Source organism: Rosa rugosa, chromosome 2 (assembly GCF_958449725.1).
Source record: "Rosa rugosa chromosome 2, drRosRugo1.1, whole genome shotgun sequence".
Taxonomy (NCBI): Eukaryota; Viridiplantae; Streptophyta; class Magnoliopsida; order Rosales; family Rosaceae; genus Rosa; species Rosa rugosa.
The window spans coordinates 28,495,504-28,518,060 of NC_084821.1; the positions used below are offsets into that span (position 1 = coordinate 28,495,504).

A 22,557-nucleotide genomic window follows, 5' to 3' on the forward strand; every position below is an offset into this window, starting at 1 on the left:
CAAAGTCTGGCGGTAGCCAAGCCTTCGTTTAACGCGGGTCCGGCGGGCGGACCGCTACTCTGTATACTTGGTGATTCCTGCTAGCTGCCAAATGAAAGGCAGGGCGTCAGAGGGAGACCGCGTTGGGCGGTCTTCACTTCTCCGATGCCTAAGTCAGTTGATATATATAGGCAGCATAGTAATAAATGAGAGTTAATGCGTAATTTAATGAAGGGAGAAGAGAGGACCTTTTATAGGTGAGGAGAGGTCTGATCTTCTCCTTGTTTTCGATGTGGGACTGAAGTGCTTCAGTTCCCAGTTTCAGTAGCTTCTGATGCCGTCTTGGCAGAGTGCGTGGCGGCGCGTCAGCGGTGATCCTGGGGAACGCTTGTGCTCAGGCCGTGGCCTGCCTGGCTGCCTATCTGTGGGTTACTCCTTTGACGATAGTTGGTACCTCTGGCGGTACGATGAGGGTGTCTGATTATAGCTAATTATTCTTTGCAACGTACATGTAGGTACAAGTCCCCCAAGTCCCCAGTCAAGGAGGGCAATCTTGGTTGGGGAGTTGATCGGCGGTGTGAAGCGTTTTCTTCCGCTAGACTTTTGCAGAAGCATAATTAGCGTCAGTGCGTTGTCAACCATGGATATTACTGAGCAAACGCTTTATACCCTTTCGGGTGGGCCCCTGCTAGGCCCCCCAGGGAGTCCCCCACTCCCCGGCTAAGATGGACCTCCGGATGGTCGCGAAATTTGTTTGGTGAGGGGGAGCTGCACGGAGCAGAGGGTGTTGGGTAGCGAACCCAATCTTTAGGACCCGAGTGACGGGGGTCAACGTACCTGATCAGGGTCGTCGTAGACTGTTGACTAGTCCCCGTGTCCCGTAGGGACAATCTGACTGTAATGCCGCGTGGCGGTCATTTGTCAGAATGAGGCGTGGCCTCGGGATCCGCCGCTGGCGGGAGTCCCCCCGCTGGTTTATAGCAGTAAACAGCGTCCAGTGGACGTGCTTGGCGTTAATTTATTGAGCGGTACCGCGCTGAATAAAGTACGCGATTTGTCAGATAAAAGAGGTTTCCGCTAGAGGTGCATAGCGGAAGGTGCCCCGTTTGTATGATGACAAGGGAGAAGTGTCGCTTTTAGGAGACTTCGTAAATAACAGCTAATGAAAAGTTCTGCTGGCGGGGTTCCGCCAAGCGGAGAACGTCACTAGGAGAGGATAAGTGAGAAGTTTCGCTGGCGGGGTTTCGCTCAGCGGAGACTCACTTGGAGAGGACAAGTGAGAAGTTCCGCTGGCGGGGTTTCGCTCAGCGGAGACTCACTTGGAGAGGACAAGTGAGAAGTTCCGCTGGCGGGGTTTCGCTCAGCGGAGACTCACTTGGAGAGGGGTGTACCCTGGATTGCTTTCGTGATACGCCTTGACACGTGGCAAGTAACTAGAGGGTTAGCGTGTGGAGACGCGTCTCCTCAGTCCGGCCGTCTTCTCGTCATAAATGCGAGTAATGATGGATTTCGTAACCGAGGCGACGCCTCGGTTAACCCGGAGGGTTAGTGCGGACAGGGGACACGTGGACGGCTGGGGTGTGATGTCGTTTTCTAGCGGACGGCCCAAAAGCCGCTGATGTTGACATAAAAGGGGGGGAACGTATTGAGAAGGGAGATCAGAAAATCCATTCGAACTGTTTGTCGTCTTCAAGCTCTGCCCAGCCGAGATTTGCAGAGAGTGTGCCGTGAGTTGGTGGAGTTCTCGTGGTCGAAGAGACGAAAATTTCCGTCGTCGGGGCATAGCGAGCATCAGTACGCCGGCGAGTTAACGACAGGTTAGTGTTCTGGTTATCCTTCTCTTCGGTTTTGTGTTGTTGTCGAATTGTGGGTTTGGTATTTGTGTCTGGGATTGGTGTGTGAACTGGGTTTCTTGATGCTCGTCGGGGGTGTAAGATGAGATTTGAGGTAGGTTACGATGCTTTGACAGAGAGTTGATAGTTAGGGTTTTGCTAGATGGTTGAATCTGGGTTGAGGGGGGGGGGGGGTTTGTTCATGTTTTGGTATTTTCTGGGTAGCTGTTCGTGGTGCTTTGCTATGGCTAATATAGGGATAGGTTAGATCCTTCTGTGGGCTAACTGATTTGGGTTTTAGGGTTTTTGGGATGGCCAACGTCGTAGAGATCTCGAGCAGTGAGGACTCCGGGTCTGACGTGTCAATCAGTGCGGCGGATAGGGTTTTTATTGACTCGTTGCGTCCGTCTGCCCGTGCAGGAACCTCACTGCCAGAGCCGTTAGACATTGAGCCGCTGCAAACCATACCCTGGGAAGTTGTCATGGGCCGTACGTCGCGTCCGGAGAGTTCTAGGGCGGGTGAGGAAGCTGCTGCGTGGGAGAGGAGTGAGGAGCGGCTAGCAAGTAATAGTGCCGCCAGTGGTTCTGCTGACGGGGGAAACGTGACGGGGGAGGAAACAGAGTCGGCGTGGGTGCTCCCGGATGGGACCCCCGTCGACGAGGCGGGAGGGCGGATGACTGCCGCCGTGGTCAACCGGATGAAACGGACATACCGGCTGCCGGGAGTGGTGAAGCTGCGCCAACCGACTGCGGACGAAAAGGCCTCAATTCTTCCAGCGGGGTTCGCCGCCGTTCACGAGGCAATATTCCGCCAAGGAGTGACGTTGCCGCTAGTGCCCAACCTTCAGATCCTGGTGTGTGAGTTCGGCGTCGCTTTTGGGCAGATCTGTCCCAACATGTGGCGGTTGATGCTGGCGATGAACTCCTTGTGGCGGCTATCCGGGTGCGAGGGGCCGACGGTGGTGGAGGTTTTGCACTTCTACGAACTGGTGTACATTAATCGCCAAGGGTGTAGGGGGCAAGTAAATTTGAGCCGCCGGCAGGGAGCGCCCAAGCTGATAAAGAATTTGAGGGATTCGATGTCCTACTGGCGGGGGACGTTTTGCGTGGCCACGACGGGGTGGGAGTATCAAGCGGAGTCCAACCAGGGGGAGCCGACATTTAGGATTAAGTCGGAGTTTCAGCCAATCCGAGGTTGTCCGTCGATCTCCGCTGAACATAGCTGGCGGTTTATGGTATACATGTTGCAATCGTTTGACTGACACTTTCTGTTGTTTTACAGCGGGCCTGCGCTACAATCTGACGCGGGAGGAAGAGTGCCAGGTTGCGCGTATCAAAGGTTGTTGGAAGAACCGCAATTTGCTGGACTTCCGTCTCCTCACCGGCTGGGAGCTGTTGGTCGATCAGCAGCTAACGCGCGCCATTGGTAAGAGGCCTCCGCCACATTGTATCTTTTGATAACTTGGTTAAAGCTGACAAGTGTTTGCATGTTCTCAGAGACTCCGCCAGGCAACAAAGCGAGCCGTGACGCCTTTGACAAAGCCATGGACCGTGCGGAGATAGACAACTTCCTGGAGACAATGTATGCTTCAGGCGAGGCGGCCCAGATGACAGTTGTGAATCCGGAGACGCTGGAGGTGAGCGCATCCGAGGTTGCGGTGATGCTGCCCATGCCGCACCACTCGCACCTAGGGGCCGACGGTCTGCCCAGCGTGCAGGCGGATGGACAAGCGGGCGGGGGGAAAAAGGGATCCTCTTCCGGGCCGCAGAAGGAAAGAGTGGCTGCCGCTCGACGTGGGCCACAGAGAGAAAAGGTCGTGGCGCCAGTGGGGGCTGCCGCTACCGCGGTGGGGAGACAACCGCCGAAGGGGACCAGGGCCGCGCCCCCTGGAGATACCCGGTCGATCCTGCGGAGGCGGCGCCAGTGTGATTCGGCCGGGGAGGAGGATGATGACGAGACCCTCGAGGTCCACAGGCAGAAGAGGAGCCGACAAGACCCGTCGAAGGCTCCTGTGACGGCCGAGAGAGAAATGCCCGTGAGCGATCTGGACTCGTTCGCTGCCTTCACCGAGTTCATGACCGACAGCGAGCGGGAGTTTCTCTACCATTTGTGCGAGCGGTTGGGGTTCGGCGGTCTGGCAGGGATGACGCGGCCAACGGCGATCGAGCAGTCGCCCTTTAGCTCAGCCTTTGGGCATCTGGCGGTGGGGCTGAACGAAATGTTCTTGGCGGCGCCCAAGCAACCTCGAATTGAGGGTCAGCTCCGGGAGGAGGTTAAGAGGCTTGAGAGGGAGCTGGGGGAAGCCAAGGACAGGCTGGCAGATGTGGAGCGACGCCTGATGAAGGCAGACTGTGACGCGGCGGACGCTCGAGGCAAGCTAGACGTCGCCATCCAGCGGGACATAGAACGAAATGATCAAGTCTCCCAGCTGGAGCAAGACAAGGCCTTGCTGCAAGAGCGTGTGACCGCCAAGGAGAAGAAAATTGACATCCTGCAGCGGGAGTCTGCCGCCAGGCAAGGGGAAGTGAAGAGACTGGAGGGTGAGCTGACCCGGCTGAGGGATGATGGAAGCCGAGCCGCCGCCGCCGCTGTGGAGAATTTCAAGCAGAGCGCGGAATACAAAAACGCGCTGAATGAAGCGGCGAAGGCCGGCGCCCTGGCGAATGTCGAGATGTTGCGAGCGAAGGGTGCCATTGATTGGGCCAAGGCGTCCCTGCCGAAGGCGCCGCAGGCAAAAAATGCAGCGCCGACGAACAGACCCCCGCCAGTACCCAGTCCCCCAGCAGGATGTGGCAGCTCAGGCAGTGGGTATCAGACTCCGGCGGATGGGACCATTGAGACGCCAAGTCCCACCACTTGAGGGACCGACCAAGCAAGCCGTGAACAGCCGTCGCAGGCCGAAGTAGGCGACGCCGAGGCCAACCCCTGACATGCCGGACGTGCCCTGTTTTGATTGTGTAGCCGCTGAGGCTGAAAATATATGTACTTTTGTTGTGTTGTTTTTTTTGAATGTAATGAACAATTTTTTTGGGTGGGGAGTCCCAGCCCTGAATATATGAAATATGGAATTTTTGACGTTGTGTGATGACATGTCTATACCGCTAGAGTTTTGACTGAGGATGTTCTTTTGTAATCAATGAAAAATTAAAGGAATTAAGATTGGTCCAAGTGCACAACGTAGCGGACGAGGTCCGCTGACGATTGCTGGCGTTGCCAGCTGCCCTCAGTGCTAGACTTGGTAACAATGGTTTGAATAATTCCTCGTTTCATTGATAACTGACTGGTCAGTGTTAACAAAAGTGGGGATGTACCCGTTGGGTAGCTTCCCTTAGCTAAATATTGAACAAAAATTTAGCTAAGTCAAGATGCTCCTGGGTAGCGACATGACTATTTGTAGTAATACCGAAGGTGTTCGGTATTCCAAGGGTGGGTCGTAGTGACTCCATCCTTGTCCATTAAGTAGAAGGTGCCTGGGCTAACGACTTCTACTATTTTATATGGACCTTCCCAAGTTGGGCGGAGTTTTGTTGGTGCTGGAATGACTTCCTTCATTACCCAGTCCCCCAGTTGGAGGTTGCGGGCCTTGACTCTGGCGTTGTAGAAACGCGAAACTCGTTGTTTGTTTTGCAGGTTTTGCAAATGGGCCTTGTGTCGTTTTTCCTCTAGGAGGTCCAAATCCAGGTTGATGCCATCGCCGTTGGTCTCTGGGTGGTAGCATTCGACCCGAGCGGTGGGTTGAGCCACCTCGACAGGCAGAACGGCCTCAGTTCCGAACGTCATACAAAAGGGGGTTTCACCAGTGGCGGAGGATGGAGTCGTTCTGATGGCCCATAGCACTTCTGGAAGCTTTTCCGCCCACAGGCCCTTGGCAGTGTCGAGTTTCTTTTTTAGCAGCTTCTTGATTATCTTGTTTGCCGCTTCGACCTGGCCGTTGGTTTGGGGGTGGGCGACCGAGGCAAAGCTCATCCTGGTGCCCAGATTGGCGGTGAATGAAATGAGCTCCTCATTGTTGAACTGTGTGCCGTTGTCTGTAATGATTGTGTGTGGGACACCATAGCGGCAGTAAATGTTTTTCCAGAGGAAGTGAATGACTTTGGCGGTAGTGATGGCCGTCAGTGGCTCTGCCTCTATCCACTTGCTGTTGTAGTCGATAGCGACAATGATGTACTTGAACTGTCCCTTGGCGGTTGGGAATTTTCTCATTAAGTCGAGGCCCCATGTAGAGTGGACCCATGGACCGATGATGACTGAAAGTGGTTCAGCCGGCGCATGCGGGAGATCGGCGAACTGCTGGCATTTGTGGCAAGATCTTGACACCTGCCGGGCGTCCTCACCAAGCGTAGGCCAGAAGTAGCCCTGTCGCATTGTACGATTGGCCAGGGATCTGGCGCCCGAGTGGTTTCCGCACTCCCCGCCGTGGATTCCTGCCAACACGACCTTTCCTTCCTCCGGGGTTAAACAGCGGAGGTTGGGGTGAGTGAACCCCTGTCGGTAAAGCTTGCCATTCTGGATATTGTAGCGGGTTGCTCTCCGCTGGATTTGGCGTACCTTGACCTTATCCTCTGGTAGCGTGCCGCTGCGCTTGTATGCAGTGATCTCGTCCATCCAGCTGGGGTTGATTTCAATGTTGAAGATTTCCGCTAGGGTTTTCGTGATGCTTGGCTTGTCAAGGCATTCCACCTTTGTGTCCGCTGGACCTTGATGTGGCTGGGCGGTTGCCAGTCTCGCCAGGGAATCAGCCTTGGCGTTCTTTTCCCTGGGGATTTGTGTGATGGTGTGAAAGTTGAACTTTTTGAGCAACGTTTTGACATATCCCAAGTATGCCGCTAACTGCTGGTCCTTTGCCTGGAAGCTGTCGTTGACCTGGTTAACGACTAATTGAGAGTCGCTGAATATGTTGACGCTGTCAGCCCCCGAGTCAATGGCGAGAAGTAGACCGGCGATCAGTGCCTCGTACTCCGCCACATTGTTTGAAGCTTTGAAGTTGAATTTCAACGCGTACTCCGCGTTCAGTCCCCCGGGTCCTGTTAGGATGACTCCGGCGCCGCTGGCCTTGGCGCTGGCGAATCCGTCCACATGTAGGTTCCAATCCGACTGGAGGGGACCTGCCTCCCCGACGGTTACCACTTCCGCTCCAGGTACCATCTCTACACCGGGTTCAGCTTGACGTTCGGTGAGTTCAGCGATGAAGTCCGCCACTGCCTGGCCCTTTATGGCGGTTCTTGGTTTGTATTCTATGTCGAACTCGCTGAGCTCGATGGCCCACTTGCTGAGGCGCCCGGAGTGTTCAGGGTTCTGCATTACTTGTCTCAGTGGTTGATTTGTTAACACATGGATCGTGTGGGCCTGGAAGTACTGGCGGAGGCGCCTGGCGGCAACGATAAGTGCAAGGGCCAGTTGTTCCAAGGGAGGATACCTTGTCTCCGCTCCGTTCATGCCTCTGCCGGCGTAGAAAACCGGGAGCTCATCTTGGCCTTCCTTTCGGACAATTGCGCAACTTACCGCTGATGCAGATACCGCTAGATATATGAATAGGGTTTCTCCTTGGACAGGGACAGAGAGGAGAGGGACTGCCGCCAGATATTCCTTCAGGCCCTGGAACGCCGCCTGACATTCCGGATTCCAGTCGATGACCTTCTTGTGCGTTGTTTTGAGGAGTTTGAAGAATGGGGCACACTTGTCAGTGAGTCGAGAGATGAATCGAGAAAGGGAGGTTAACTTGCACTGGAGGCATTGGACGTGCACCTTGTACTCTGGGTCCGCCAGGTCAAGGATGGCCTGGACCTTGTCTGGGTTAGCCTCGATGCCCCGCTCGCTGACAATGTATCCCAGGAATTTGCTAGCGGTGACTACAAAGAAACATTTTTCCGGGTTGAGGCGCATACCATAGGCCAAGAGAATGGTTACTATGATCCTGAGGTTTGCCACATGTCCGCCGGCCTTTATGCTCTTAACTAGCATGTCGTCCACGTAGACCTCGATGATTTTTCCCAGATGCTCCGCGAACATGGCGTTCATCAACCGCTGGTAAGTGGCACCGGCGTTCTTCAGACCGAAAGGCGTGACATTGTAGCAGTAGAGGCCTTTGTCGGTGGTGAAGGTTGTGCATTCCTGGTCGCTAGGGTGCATTTTGATCTGATTGTATCCGGAGAAAGCGTCCATCATGCTGAGGAGCTCATGCCCGGCGGTGGAATCGACCAGCTGATCGATACGGGGTAGCGGGAAACTATCCTTTGGGCATGCCTTGTTGAGGTTTTTGAAGTCAACACACATCCGCCACTTGCCGCTGGGCTTTTTGACCATCACCAAATTTGAGATCCACTGGGGATAGACGACTTGGCGGATGAATCCAATGTCCTGGAGTTTGGCGACCTCTTCTCCGATTGCCCGGTATTTCTCTTCATCGAAGGCCCTCCGCTTCTGCTTGATGGGATAAAAAGAGGGTTTGATGGTCAGTTTATGAGTGATAATCTCAGGGGAGATACCTGGCATGTCCGCATAGGACCATGCAAAGACGGAGGCGTTATGACGTAGGAATTGAATGAGCTCTGCCTCTACTTCTGGATCTAGTTGGGCGCCTATACGGACCGTCCGCTCAGGGTGCTCGTCCGAGATGCAGACAACCTTCAAGGATGTGTCCGGGTTGACCGGCTCCTTCCTTACATACTTCTTCTCCTCATCCCTAGGGTCCTCGAAGATATTTGGTGGCGGTTTCTGGTTTCCTACCGTTAGGACATCATGGCGGCGTGTTGACCGTGCCATAGTCGTTGAATAACACTCGCGTGCCAACTGCTGGCTTCCCCTCATACTGCCTGTGCCGTTAGGTGTGGGGAACTTCAGGAGAAGCATGTACCCGGCGATAATGCACTTAAGCTTGTTGAGCGCCGGTCGTCCGAGGATGGCATTATATGAGCTGAGACAATCAACGATTATAAATTCTGTATGTACCTCCGCCATACACGGACTAGTGCCCATAGTCAACCGCATGTAGTCAGAACCGAGCGGCTGTGTGACGTCACCAGAGAAGCTGAGCAGCGGCTCATGATCCTGGAGCAACTTGTTATTCCGCTTGAGATGGTTGTAGCAACCGCTGAAGATGACGTTGACAGCGGACCCGCTATCTACCAATATTCTCCCCACTGAGAACCTACCAAGGATGGCGTCGACCAAGAAGGGGTCATCATGGGGTAGGTGCACCCCGCGCTCTTCCTCCTCAGAGAATGTGATAGGTTCCCAACCAACCTTTGGGATCTTGGCGGATCTCTCGTAACGGATATTGCAGACTTCCTTTGGGTGATTAACGCGTGCGTAACGCTTCCTGGCTCTGTGAGACAAGCCCGTGATTGGAGCACCGCCGTCGATTGTGTTGATGCGGCCCAACGTCTCTACGTTGGCGATCACTGGTGGCGGTTGGCGCACCTTGAACTGTTCCATCTTGCCTTCACGGTACAAGGTCTCAATTGCCGTCTTGAGTGCGTTGCAGCTGTTGGTATTGTGGCCGCTGTCCTCGTGGTATTTGCACCATCTGCCGGTGTTTTTGGGTTTGCCCGTCTTTGGGTATTTTGCTGGAGGAGGTGGCGGGATCTGATCCTTGCACTGATTGTATATTTCCTCGTACGAGGTTGTGAGGACCGTGAACACTGCATACCGTTGAGAAGACTCCGTTTGCCTATTGCGGTTATCTTCCTGGGTTGGGCGGTTTCCCTTGTGGTATTGATCCTTCTGCCGCTTGTTCTGGTAGTGACCTTGTGGCCATTCCCTCTTCTTGTCAGTTGGTGATGCGGCGGGTGCCTTATTAAAGGTTTCATGACTGGAGGTAGGCTGTGTGGCCTTTGCTGGCGTTACCGGTGGCGGTGGGACTTCTCCATATGTAATGAATTCCGCCTGGGCGTGAATGACCGCCTCACTCATGATATGGTCATATGCCGCATTTGGATGATTGTAGTTGAGGTGATAGAGGAACGGCCCTTTGAGGAGTCCTTGCTTGAAGGCCGCCGATGCCATCGATTTGTCCAGATCGCGGCACTGAGATGCCGCCGCTCGCCACCTTGTGACGAATGCCTTGAGTGACTCATTCTCTCCCTGTTTGACGCTGAACAGCTGACTCGTGTTATGATGTCCGGCGGACAGTAAGATGAACCGGGAGAGGAAGGTATGTGACAGTGCGTTGAATGAGTCGATGGATCCTGGCGGACATTCGAAGAACCAATTCATTGCCTCCCCGTCCAGTGTTTCGCTGAACAAGTGGCACAGAGTGGGGTCGTCAAATCCCTTGTTGTTGGTGACCTTCTTGAAGGTGTCCTGATACGCTCAAAGCAAGCGCATAATTTAACCCTGAAAAGATCGTTAGTAGTATAAGCAAATAGGGATCGTTCTATTCCGGGGATTGAGGGTGCACCTGTCATTGTCAAACAATTAAACAATTAAAATTAAAACAAAGTATAATATTCACAAATGTATTCACAAAATATAAACATTTTACACGAAAAGGGGGGATTTTGTTTTTGGTTTTTTCGAAAATGAAACTAAGTTAACAAAAACAATTAAAATGCAAAAACATAAAAATACGAATGGAATGAAGGAACAAAGATCAAAACCGAAACTTATGATTAAAATTGATTCAAACCCTAATATTGTTCATCTAAGTCATGAGAAAGGAGTTGATCATGTGAAACATTCGAAAGCAAATGAATTCCCATTTTTTACTTTTCAATGCTAATTAACCTAAGCGAAAGCACCTAGATTAATCCTATCAAACATGCAATCAAACCCTAGAAAGCTAGTCAATCATGTCATGTTTAACGCATTACACATAGAGAAAGGCTATCAACTCAAGTGTACAACTTAGTATGGAAAAGTCCACCTAATTGCAATTCTCTTTAATTAAATTCGATCTTTGTACAAAACCTTTACTACTTTGATTCAAGTTTACACAAAACGAAAAGTCGATTTCATGTTCTTAAACCTAGCACCATTCATATCGAAACCCTAAGTGTTTGCAACCACATAAGATTAAAATACAAAAGTTATCTATAACGCAAATTTAATTAAACAAACCCACATAAGCAACTCTCGAATCACAATATATGAATCTGAAAATTCTCAATTAATCATAAAAATTCCAGAAATAATACTTTGTTCAAACATATATGTCAACTAGTTCATAACCAACGAAATTCAAAGCAAAGGTTACAAAGGAGAATAGGATTACACCGTGGATGAAGATGAGATGGATGATTCACGTTGTGGATTCTTGAAACTCGAAAGCAAGCTTCAAGGATGGCTATGGATGGAAGTGCTCACGGCTTCTCTTCTTCTTCTTTGGCCTTGCTTGAACTTCGTGGCTTGCCCTAGAGGATGTTGGAAAGGAAAATGGAAAGGAAATGGAGAGACAAAGAAGATGGAATGGATGAAGGAATGTCCTTTCTTCTTTGTTGTAGCCTCTATTTATAGGCTACCAAGCAAAACTATTTGGATTTAAACAAATGATGATATGTTAGGTTTGAGCATTTAAACATTAATGGAATTTATTAGGTTTGAATATTTAAACACTAATGGAATTTGTTAGGTTTGAATATTTAAACACTAATGGAATTTGTTAGGTTTGAGTCACTTTCTACTCATTTTTCCTTCAATTAATTCTCCACCAAGACTTCAGATTTTGCCCGTGACTTCTTCATATGAAATGATCCATCATGAGTGTAGATCATTCTGTAAAATTTTCAGAATTTATCTCCATGTGTTTGGGCCGGAATTTCTGCTGGACTCCTTACAGGTCCAGTTTTCCAGTTTTGCTTCTGCAGAAAATTGGGCTGACTGTTTGAAGGCCTTCCACTTCTTTTTGGCTCTTGTACTCTTCATAAGAAATGTTTCTTAGGATGTCTAGAATGGATCTGGAAGGTTTCAGCTCATTTGAAGTTCATTTGGTCAGGTGGTCGCTCCTTCTTCCTTGCTTGGCTTGGTTTCTCCTAGCCGGAGTAGGAAAATGTGTAAAGTTGACATTTTTAGTGCATTTCCATTTTTCTCCATCATTTTATGGACCTAACACTTATTTCATCATCATCTACTCCAATGTACCTAAAAATAAAAATTGAATTAAAAATCGATTCGTTAAGGAATTAACTAATCAAAATGTGAGGAATTAACTATTAAAATACCACATTAAAATGCTCCTATCAATTTATAATCAGGAACCGATGTGTATAATGATACTAGACATCGGCTAAAAACCGATGTCTAGATTTTCCGGACCTTTCTCATCACCCACTAAGACATCGGTCGAGATTCTTTTTCTCATCGGTTTTTGGCCGATGTCTGAGAGCATTTTTCTAGTAGTGATATGTTGTGAATAAAATTAAAATAAAATAAATATCCGCGTAGACACCTACATAAGTTTTGTTTAAACACATAGGAGCTACTCTAGGCCCACAGCTCATCTATTGTCTAGCGATTATCAAAACATTGAGTGTAGTTGGTCTCTTACATACAAGTGTACTTAATTCACCGTTGACTCTAATTTGAGCGAAATTATGTTCTTCAATTGCACTGGTTATCATTTTTTTAGTGCACTTACAGACTATGTTACAAACCTACAGTGCACCTAATTGTCTTCATTCATGTTATCGGTCTGTAGAAATTCTCTCTAACTGGCTTTACATTTTTTTTTTTTGAGTATAGAGGTGAAGTTTTGAGCTCAATCAGGGCTGATAGTCTCCTTTTCCACACTGCTACTATTATTCATTGAAATAGCCCCTGAATGTCGAACTACATCCATACTAGCAATTCCAGCCAATATTTGGGTTGATTGAGGTATTAATCTTCCTCCTTTCTTGAATCTCTACGTGTTTGAACAAATTGATTATACTTTTAGTTGATGGTTTATGACAGTGCTACTATAACAATTCGGCCAATGCAAGTTCATCTTCGAAAATGGAGATTCTGACCTGTTCAAGAATCGTTTCTATCAACCAATTTTGACTAAGAACCTCCTTAAATTTTAAAATCTAAGGATTTCCTTGAATAGACTCACTTTTCGATCGCATGTCCACATCTCGACCGTTCAATTTTTAGGTCCTAATGTATAGATCACTTCTGCAAATTTTCAGCTAAATTGATGATCGTCAAGGAATTGGCAACCAACCTAGATTCAAAGAAGCGATTGAGAAGGCAAAGAGCTTCACCATCTATATTTATGCACATCACAAGACTTTGGCATTGATGAGAAAGTTTACAAAGAAAAGAGACATAGTGAGGCCGGGAGTCACTAGATTTGCAACTGCTTTCCTCACTTTGCAAAGCTTAATAGAGAAGAAGAATGAGTTGAGAGCTATGATTACTAGTGGTGATTGGAATGAAATCAAGCATGAAAAGAGTGTAAAGAGAAAGGCAGCGGTGAATATAGCTTTGAGTGCTTCTTTTTGAAATGGGGTAAGTCTTTGCTTGAAGGTGTTTGCACCTTTAGTCAAGGTGATTTGCCTTGTTGATGGGGATAAAAAGCCATCAATAGGCTTTGTGTATGGAGAACTACTTAGAGCCAAAGAGGAGATTAAAATGACATTCAAAGATCAAGAAGCTTACTATCGTCCCATCCTTGACATTGTTGATGGGAAGGCCCGTGATTGACTTGATAGTCCATTGCATTTGGCGGGCTACCTCTTGAACCCTTACTACACATATGCCAATCCAAGCATTGGAAATGATAATGTGGTCATGGATGGGTTCTTTACTTGTGTTGAGGTATTCTTTCCCGATGACATTCAAACTCAAAATTTGGTGACAAATGTAGAATTGCACAAGTATTTGAAGAAAGAGGGTGGATTTGGAAAAGCTTTGGCTAAGGTGGGATGCACACAAAATGGTGGCAATTATGATCCGGGTAAGAAATACCAACTTAATTTTGTATATAGTCAATTGTTATTGTTTTGTGTGTTTTGCTTTGCTTTTGGAGTTTTGGCTAATTCATAATTTTTGTTGTTTTGTTTATGTTTTTTTAGTTGCAAGGTGGAATATTTATGGAAACTTGGCACCAACATTGCAAAGAATGGCTAAAAGGATTCTTTCATTGACCACAAGTTCATCCAGATGTGAGAGAAATTGGAGCGCTTTTGAGGGGGGTAAGTACTTATTTAGTTATGCATAAAAACTAGTAAGCAAGTAGTAATGTAGTTTACTATAAATTAAAACGCATAATTGTTACTATTTTTTTTTTCTTAATGTAGATCCATGAAAAGGAATAGACTAGATACAACAAGGTTGAACAATTTAGTTTATGTCCAATTCAATGCAAATATCATCAACAAGAAGAGAAAAATGTGGATGTACTACTTGCTAGTGAAGCTACTATAGCACAAGGATGGATTGTTGATGATGGTGATGAAGATGTTGAGTCGGATCTTACTAAGTGAAATTGTTGGAGAGGAATCGGGAGTGGATAGTGGCTTAGTGCCTAGAAGAAGTTCTAGACGTCAAGAAATTAGAGAACTTCATGCATGAGAAGGATTTTGTATCGGATGAAGACGAAGAAGATGAGATGGATTTTAAGTTTGAGTCCGATATGGAGGGAGTACTAGAGGGATATGGAGAACAAGAATTTGAGGAATAGGCTTGCAAGAATCAAATTTGCAATTGTTTTTTTTTTTTCTCCAAGAACTCATTATCTCATTGTTGTTGAACATTTTATCTATATTTTAAGTATTTTCACTATTTTCAAACATTATAATACCTTTTATAATTTTTATTTATATAATTATATGTTATAAAAATATAAAAAAATAAAACCACCTAGTCCCGCCTAGGCGCCTGGGCGCTAGTCCCCGGGTTTCCACTCGACTAGCGCCTAGCGTTTTTTAGAACCTTGGCTAATAATGATACAAATGGGTTCCAAATTACAACTTCCTGTTGAAAAATAGGGCCACATAAAGAAGGTACATAAACACGCAGCAAAAGGTGAAGAAAAACCCAGAAAAATACAGTCTCTCTTGATGATTGGGTTTGGGTGGAGAAGAAGGTGAAAGAAGAAGATGGGATGGACTGGAAAGCCTCAAATTCTCAATCCCAAACCACACCCAAATTAGTTTTCTTGAATTTTCCAGAGAGAGAGAGAGTCCTATTGAGAGTGAGTTTGAGTCAGAAAGAAATGAAGGACTCGATTCGGAGCTTGTGCAATTCCATGGCTTTATTCTGCAACCACCTCCAGAGTAGCTGCGACGCCCTCAAGACCTCCACCTTCATCTAGTCCCTCAACCGCCGCGTCTCCACCACCAACACCCACCTCACCATGTCACAGAGGACAGTAACTTCCAGTTTTCAATTTGTCTATGGATTTGGAAATTTGTTTGTGGATTTGGAAGGGTATTGATGTCAAAGTTGTTTGGGGAGCTATTTATGTCGTCGAGGATTGTGTTGAATTGACTTTGGTCAGCTCCGATTTCTTTTTTCATTCATTGTTCTTGATTGCTTCTTCCTTGCATCCTTCTATGTCTGGTATTGGTGGTGGAAGAGGAAGAAAGAACTTGCTAGTGGTGTTAATCGGTGGAGTGGGGATATGCCAGGGATTAGTGAGGATTAAGACATAAAATGACGAAAGTGCCCTTCAAAAATTGTCAGCTGCCAACCTCCGTAATGGAGCTAACAGCTCTAGGTTCCAATGTTGGGTCGGGATCAGAAAACCTTAGGTACCGTATTGATATCTTCAAAATGTGATGTACCGAAATTTATAAGGAGGCAAACGTCAGACACCGTACGGACCATTTTCCCATATTATAATGATCATGTTAATTATTGAACTGGGTTATCTAGAATTTGTATATAAGATGCCTTGTGAGTAGAGATCCTCACCGCCTATGGCTGGGACTTTGAGCTCTCGATCTAGGCTCCAATAAAATCATGTAATTGCTTCCGTCTCTGTCAGAAAGTTCACAAATTTCCGGCCAAAAGATTCAAACTTTATCTATTGTTTTAATGCCTATTCGAAGATTAACAGTGAAAGAGTAAAGCCCACCATGGAAGAGAAGAAAGCAACACCAAACGAGCTCAGAATCGCCGCCAGCTCCTCTTCACCACCACTGATGTCCAATTTTTGGGCGTCGATAGCAATTGCTGGTGTTGCATGCCACTTTTGTTTTGTTTTTCCCCTTCCAGATTGGTCCCTTTTGTTCTCACTCCAGCGTTGATCTTAGCGAAGCAACTCAACCACGAAAACCGAAAATCAGAGCAGCACGACCAAACCCACCACCTCCTAAACTAACAGGTATACTCTCTCTCTCTCTCTCTCTCCCCCCCCCCCCCCCTCAATCTCCGATCTCCGACAAATTCAACTTCCATTTTCAATTCAAGAGGCATAAAGGAAATGAAAATGAAGACCCAAATGCTAACTGTGGATGGTGGTGTCTCCACCAATCATCCCCAATCGGTTTCTAGATGTTTGTCAGTTGCTGGGTGGCCGCCGGTGATGATGGCTAGCCAGTCTGGTCGGTCGGTCGAGAGAGGTGAGCAGTGATGATGTAACCGGCAGCATCAGTGGAGCTCAAAAGTCGTAGGCAGTGACTGACGAGAGGTTGGAGAGGCTTAGCAGAGGATGGAGGCTGGTTTCAGCGAGGAAGAAGACATGAGTTTTTTTTTTTTTTTTTTTTTGCAATGGTTTCAGCGAAGGGGAAGGTGACCGGCATACAAATATGACGGATTTTCCCTCATAAAATTAACAAAAATCAAGCAGATTAACAGTGAAACTGACGGTATGTACTTATGTTGGGTCGGGTTTTGAACTCCTGCAGGCACCATTCTAAAGTTTAATTTGTAAAGTATATTAACCTTAATTCTCACCAACAGAGGCCGCATAATGGACTACCATGCTGGGAAGCGAAGGAGGTTGTCTGAAAATGAAATTATTTCTTGCCTCCCAAATTTTCCAACACAACAAGAGAAGATTTTTAGTATCAGACTTTTGGTAATCATTCCTAAACCGGCCATGAAAGAAACCAATCTTCAAAAGATTGGAAGTCCGAATTGATAATGCATGCAGAGCTCTAAACATTCAAAGCAAAAGGGGCAGAAAAAGAAGAGGTGGTTTAAATCCTCATCCCCTGAGAGCTTGTAAGTATATTGGACTATCCCTATTCGACACATGACTTTCCCAAAGCCAAAAGGAAATCAGAGATTACAAAGCACTAGGAGAGTATCTCTCCTACTTGTTCGTGGCTTAAAGGAAATTAAAGAAGTCTGCAAGATCGGATCTTCAAGAGGAAATCAAGGAGGATCACTCTCACTGATCTTGAGTATAAGTGGTATTCATTTCATATCATGCTAGATGATTTAAATTGATATGCATGTCGATTAAATTGATTTGGTATACATTTGCATTAAAGATTTTTGACATGCATGGTAGATAAATAGGAAGTGTTGATTTCAGTTTTTACATCTTTCCATATTTATCTTATTTGTTAATTAAGAAAAGATTTGATTGAGGGGGAGTTTTCCTCCCTTTTAAAAGGTTTCGAAACTGAAGTTAGATGTAGGGGTTTTTATGCATAAAATTGTTCGTACGTGAACAACTCGTTTTTCAAATAAGTTTCTGAAAAAAAGAGACAGAAAAACTCTCTCTACTTGTTTCATGTATTCTATTGCATAATCTCTCACATTCATTCTCAAGATCAGTGATTCATTTGAGAGTAAGGAAGGTTGAAGATAGATTGTCTAGAATGTTGTATTAGGAGTTAGAACAGTTGTAAAACAAGTTAGCATTTGTTGCTAAATGAAAGTGTTTGTTATGAACAAGACAACTTGTATTCTGTAAACTCTGGTGTTTCATATTGGATTGTTCCTTCGTGTTGGCTACGTTAAAAGCCACGCAGTGAAGTTTCCTCAGTGGAGAGGTTTACACTCTGTCAGCAAATTTTCATGTTGTGAATTGTATTTTTCCTTGGATAAATTCGTTGAAGTAAAACACTTTCATCAATACTTGTTCCATCTAGTATTTTCAGAGCTGGAAAGGGCACATAAAGGATCACAATTATTAGAATAACGGGCGAGTCTTGCCCAATTTTTCAATCTTCCTCTGGCTAAAAGCTAAGAGAAAATTTTGACCTCAGGAGTAATATCTCTTTCAGAGATTAATTGATATCTACTTTTAATCTTGGTCTTATATTACAAACAATTTTTTATCTTTTGGATTAAATCTTGAACCATAAAGAGATTGGTGATTGGTGTAACGCGGCCCGAGTGGAAAGTAACGCAACAAAACGGATTTCCATTATTAGCTAGAGTACAAACTGACCATGCATTCCATGCAAGAATTTTATTCACCAGAACATATATAAAGTATAAAATTAAGATTCAGGGGGTAGTGCGTAGCTATCCATATCACATAATTAATAGCAAATTAAGCAAACTATTTAATCTTTGTAGCTTATTTCATGAGTAGCCATCATTGCTCTGATCTCTAAAGCATTGCGTTTCTTATGAGCTTCGGATGGTAGTTTCACATCTTTTGCCAACCCTAAAGTTTCAAGAAATTTTATGATGTACCAAGTCACGTCAATCTGCCACCATTCAAGGCCTTGTCTAGCTGAGTATTCGAAAGCGTGGTGGTTGTTGTGCCATCCTTCTCCAATTCAGTACAAGCAATCCCAACCACCTAATGAAACAGTTAAGCATGAAGATACATGTAAGGGCAAGTTCACCGGGCTTGTTCTTGCCCGGGCACCACGTCAAAAGGAGGCTGGGGGGGAGGATTTCTCCACTGTTCATCGTTCCACCGGAACTGGGGCAAGACTACAGGGGGAGGCCCAGGGTACCAACTCGGGCACCATGCATGGTGACTGAGCCCGTGACCCAGGCTGCCAGGCTGGCCCAAGAAGAAGAGAAGAGGGGAGACGCGCTTCAGCTAGGAACTGCATTCCAGTTGCTTGTCCTCTAGCGGGGACAACCTTGCAGGCGCGTGGGAGCCTCTATTTTGTCCGGTAGCGGCATAATGCATGATGAAGTGGACGGCTGGTTTTGTTTTTGAAGCCAAGGGTCCACAGATCTGGTGCGTTGGTTTTGAATGTGAAAATGATCCTACGGTGGATAATTAAGGACGAATGAAGGTGGAAAAAAAAATCAGTTAGATTACAACGGGTAGATTACAAAGGTAAGAAAAATAAAAAATTATAAAATTTCATATAAATACCTCACCTCCTATTTTATCTCTCACACAAAGAAAAAAAAATCTTTTTTACTTCCTAAATTTTTTCTGTTCCTATGATAAAAGTGTCGGTGGAGTTATTAAAAAAAAAAAAAAACTAAAAACTCGTCGGTGGATATATCATTTTTTCTACCCAAAAAATTTCCTTTCGGTGGATTTTCAAAATTTTCATCAATAGTATTTATTTACATCATACAATCCTCATTTACACTTTTAAAATTAATAAAATATTCGATGAACAGTAATTGACTGGTGACCCTGACCCCAACGGGTGGAAGCAAAAGTCCAGTGGCAGTGAATAGTGTCCTGCCCTGGTGACTTGGTGACCTGGTGACCCAACGGGTGAACTTGCTCTAAAGTGGATCATTAATCTTAAATCTCAAATGAACTTTGATTACTTAATTAAGGATCCTTAATTAAGTTCTTAATTACGTACCAAAGGTTCTTAGATAGATCACCGGTGTTCCATGCATGCTTGATACCCCCACGTATGGCCAGCCGAATTGACTAGAAAAGTGCTGTGGAAAACAACTACCATTCTCACTCCCTGATCAAATAATTTCATTAATTAATGTATTTGATTTAAGGACTTCTTAATGAAATTGCAACAAAGGAATACTTAATGATAAATATTTCTTTTGGTAGAAAAAAAGAGAGAAAGAAATATGATCTCATGTACCATTCCCCAAACGATGAAGGGAAACCCACCAAGGACATACAGAATTCCTCCAAGAATAAACGAGTGTAAAAAGTACGTATGACGAAGAAACCTATAGAATGGCTGCCTTTTCAAATCTTCAACATTTTTCAGTCCTCCATACTGCAAATTATTTATTTAATAAATTAATTTTGCAAATATATATAAAGGGTAAAAAAAAATATTTTAAACAAAGAAAGAGCAAATAAATATGCATGCGTACGTAATACTATATAGAACGTTTGGTGTATGCATTTGTAAATTAATTACGTACTCTTCCGAAGCGCGTATTGCTATCCAAAATCCATCCCATGTGACTAAACCAAAAACCCTTAAGAGGGCTATGAGCATCTTTCTCTGTATCTGTATACTGGTGGTGGTAACGATGTGTGCTCACCCAGTCAATTGGACTTCCCCGAAAAACCAGAGTCAAGCTGTTACGTATCAATTTAGAAACGTTAAATATAAAACTCAAGGAAACTTTCATAGTAATATGTTACATTGTTAATCTGAAGTAGGCTAGGTTAAACCAAAAGTAAATATGTGAACTTGTTCCTCATTCAGAAAATGGGATTTTCATGAAGGGAAGTAGCAAAATTGGCACACAGCTGCACATAAAACCCTCGAAAATAAATTTATGAGTTCGTGTTGTAGCTAAGCCATAGGTTGGTAGGTACCTGAGCGGAAAGAACAGCGATATAGGCAAACAAGTACTCGAGAAACTTGGGAAGCCTGAAACTCCTGTGCGCAAGGTTTCTGTGGTAAGACAGAGTTATTCCCAAGCCGGTGGCATAACTGAGAGCAACCATGAGGAAAAACGCAGACCAGTTGAAATGAAATGGTGCAAATAAACAAAGGACATGGATCGACACAAACATCGCTACCATGACTAGGTCAAATAAATTCCATTTCCTCCCCCAGAAATATGCACAAGGCGTATTGAGAATGGCCGCCCAGATTCCCAGAAGCCCCATATCTGACTCTGATAAGCTTAACTCTCGCTCAACTGTACTACTACACCAGTAGCTGCCTCTGCATGAGAAGCATGTGTGGAACTGACCATTACTTATACTAGTGAAGAGAGTTAAATAAGTTCAATACCTGTCAGGCCATGGTACGTGGGTGAAACCATTAGTTCGTACTTGGAAAAACTTTTATCAGCTGTTACAGATTTTAATATTTATGCATGTGTTAACGTCTCTACTGTCATGCCCAATGATATATAAGTAAACGCCCGAAAATTAAATGGCATCAATAACTTGCTATATATTGACCAAGGCATGGTTTGGTGTGCCGTGTACATGAATTGAACTATTGAAGCCCTGAACCAACCCGCTTGATCGAAGGAGCTTTATTATATGTCAGAGATACATACTCATACCACAATTATTGAAAGTTGAAAGCAATTCGTTTTGGAAATCTTTTAAATAAAAAAAGATGACTATTATTGTTGAAACCAAGCCTCTGTATTTGCTCATCTGTCAACGTCTCTACTCATGCCCATATGATATGCAAGTTAATAAGGTAAAAAAGTTCAGGACCGTGTCAGGACCGCGCTACTGGGCGCCATAAATTAAGCTGGAACAACACTAGGGATGGCAATAAGGCGGGTTGGGGATAGGGATCACAATACCATCTCCATCCCCGAGGTCATTCTCTACCCTCATTCCCACCTTAATTCTCAATAAAAATATATTGAGGATTCCCCGTCCCCATCCCCACTGGGGACTAGGCCTCCAAACCCACCCCAAATCCCCAATAAGAATTAATAAATAAAATAATTTTTTTCTCATATTGTTTTTTTTTAAATCAAAATCTACAACAAATAAAATTAAAACATGATTAAATTCATAAATCATAATTCAGTGAGTGCAAAAGTCAAAAAATTCTACATCCCAATTTTAGTAAACAACAAAAAGTCTCGATAAAAAATAAAAAACCTAAACAATAAACAAAAATCTCCACAATCAATCTCTCAACTTAAGCTCCATAGCATGCCCATTTTATTTGAATAAGATGATGTTCTTTGAATCATTGCAAGAACCCTACAACAAATAATATAACAAGGAAAACAAGGTCAGTAAAAAATTCAAGTTGTCTTTAATAAAAGAAGAAAAAATAGAAGAAGGAGACTTAACCTTTGTGGCAGAAAAGCTTTTTTTGCTAGTGGAAGAATTTGCCATCAATAATGGAGAAGATAAAGATTTGGAGACAAGAGAGAACGATAGGAACGGTTGGGTTGTTGTTTATGAAGTTAGGGTTTATACGATGCCTTTTTATTGTAAAAGTGTAGCCATTAAAGTAAGAGCAAGTTCACCCGTTGGGTCACTGGGTCACCCATTATTCACTGCTTTTTAGTGTTATTTTCATCATCTGGGTCACGAGTACAGTGTATTTCATGCCCTGAGTCACCCTGGATCACTTTCTGGGTCACCATGGTGACCTACATATATAGTGTATTTTGTGCCCTGGGTCACGGGTACAGTGTATTTCGTGACCCAGAGAATAAAAATATACGCTAAAAAGCAGTGAATAATAGGTGACCCGGTGACCCAACGGGTGAACTTGCTCTAAGGGTGGCTCTAGTTTGACCTCCAAATTTGCTATTTGGACCTCCCATACTTACTACACCTCTAATTTATTTTTTAGAATACTTGAAAAGCAAAGTAGACCTCTTTATTTTTACCAAAATGCCCTTGAACATGAGATACAACAATCTGTTACTCTACTTTTTATCTCTATCTTCAACCACGAGAAGAAGAATGAATCAAAATCACATGATATTGCTCTCTTATGAGTAGGTCTCTCCTCCACCAAAATTAATCAGAGGGTTGGTTCTCGATCTTGATATGTTGTCTGAATCCCTTTG

At 45.1% G+C, this 22,557-nt stretch overlaps 1 pseudogene; it reads right to left on the minus strand.

The window, feature by feature from the left end:
* Window positions 1–18,337: 18,337 nt before the first annotated feature.
* Window positions 18,338–20,662, minus strand: LOC133730613 (palmitoyl-monogalactosyldiacylglycerol delta-7 desaturase, chloroplastic-like; annotated as a pseudogene).
* Between the last annotated feature and the right edge of the window lie 1,895 nt (window positions 20,663–22,557).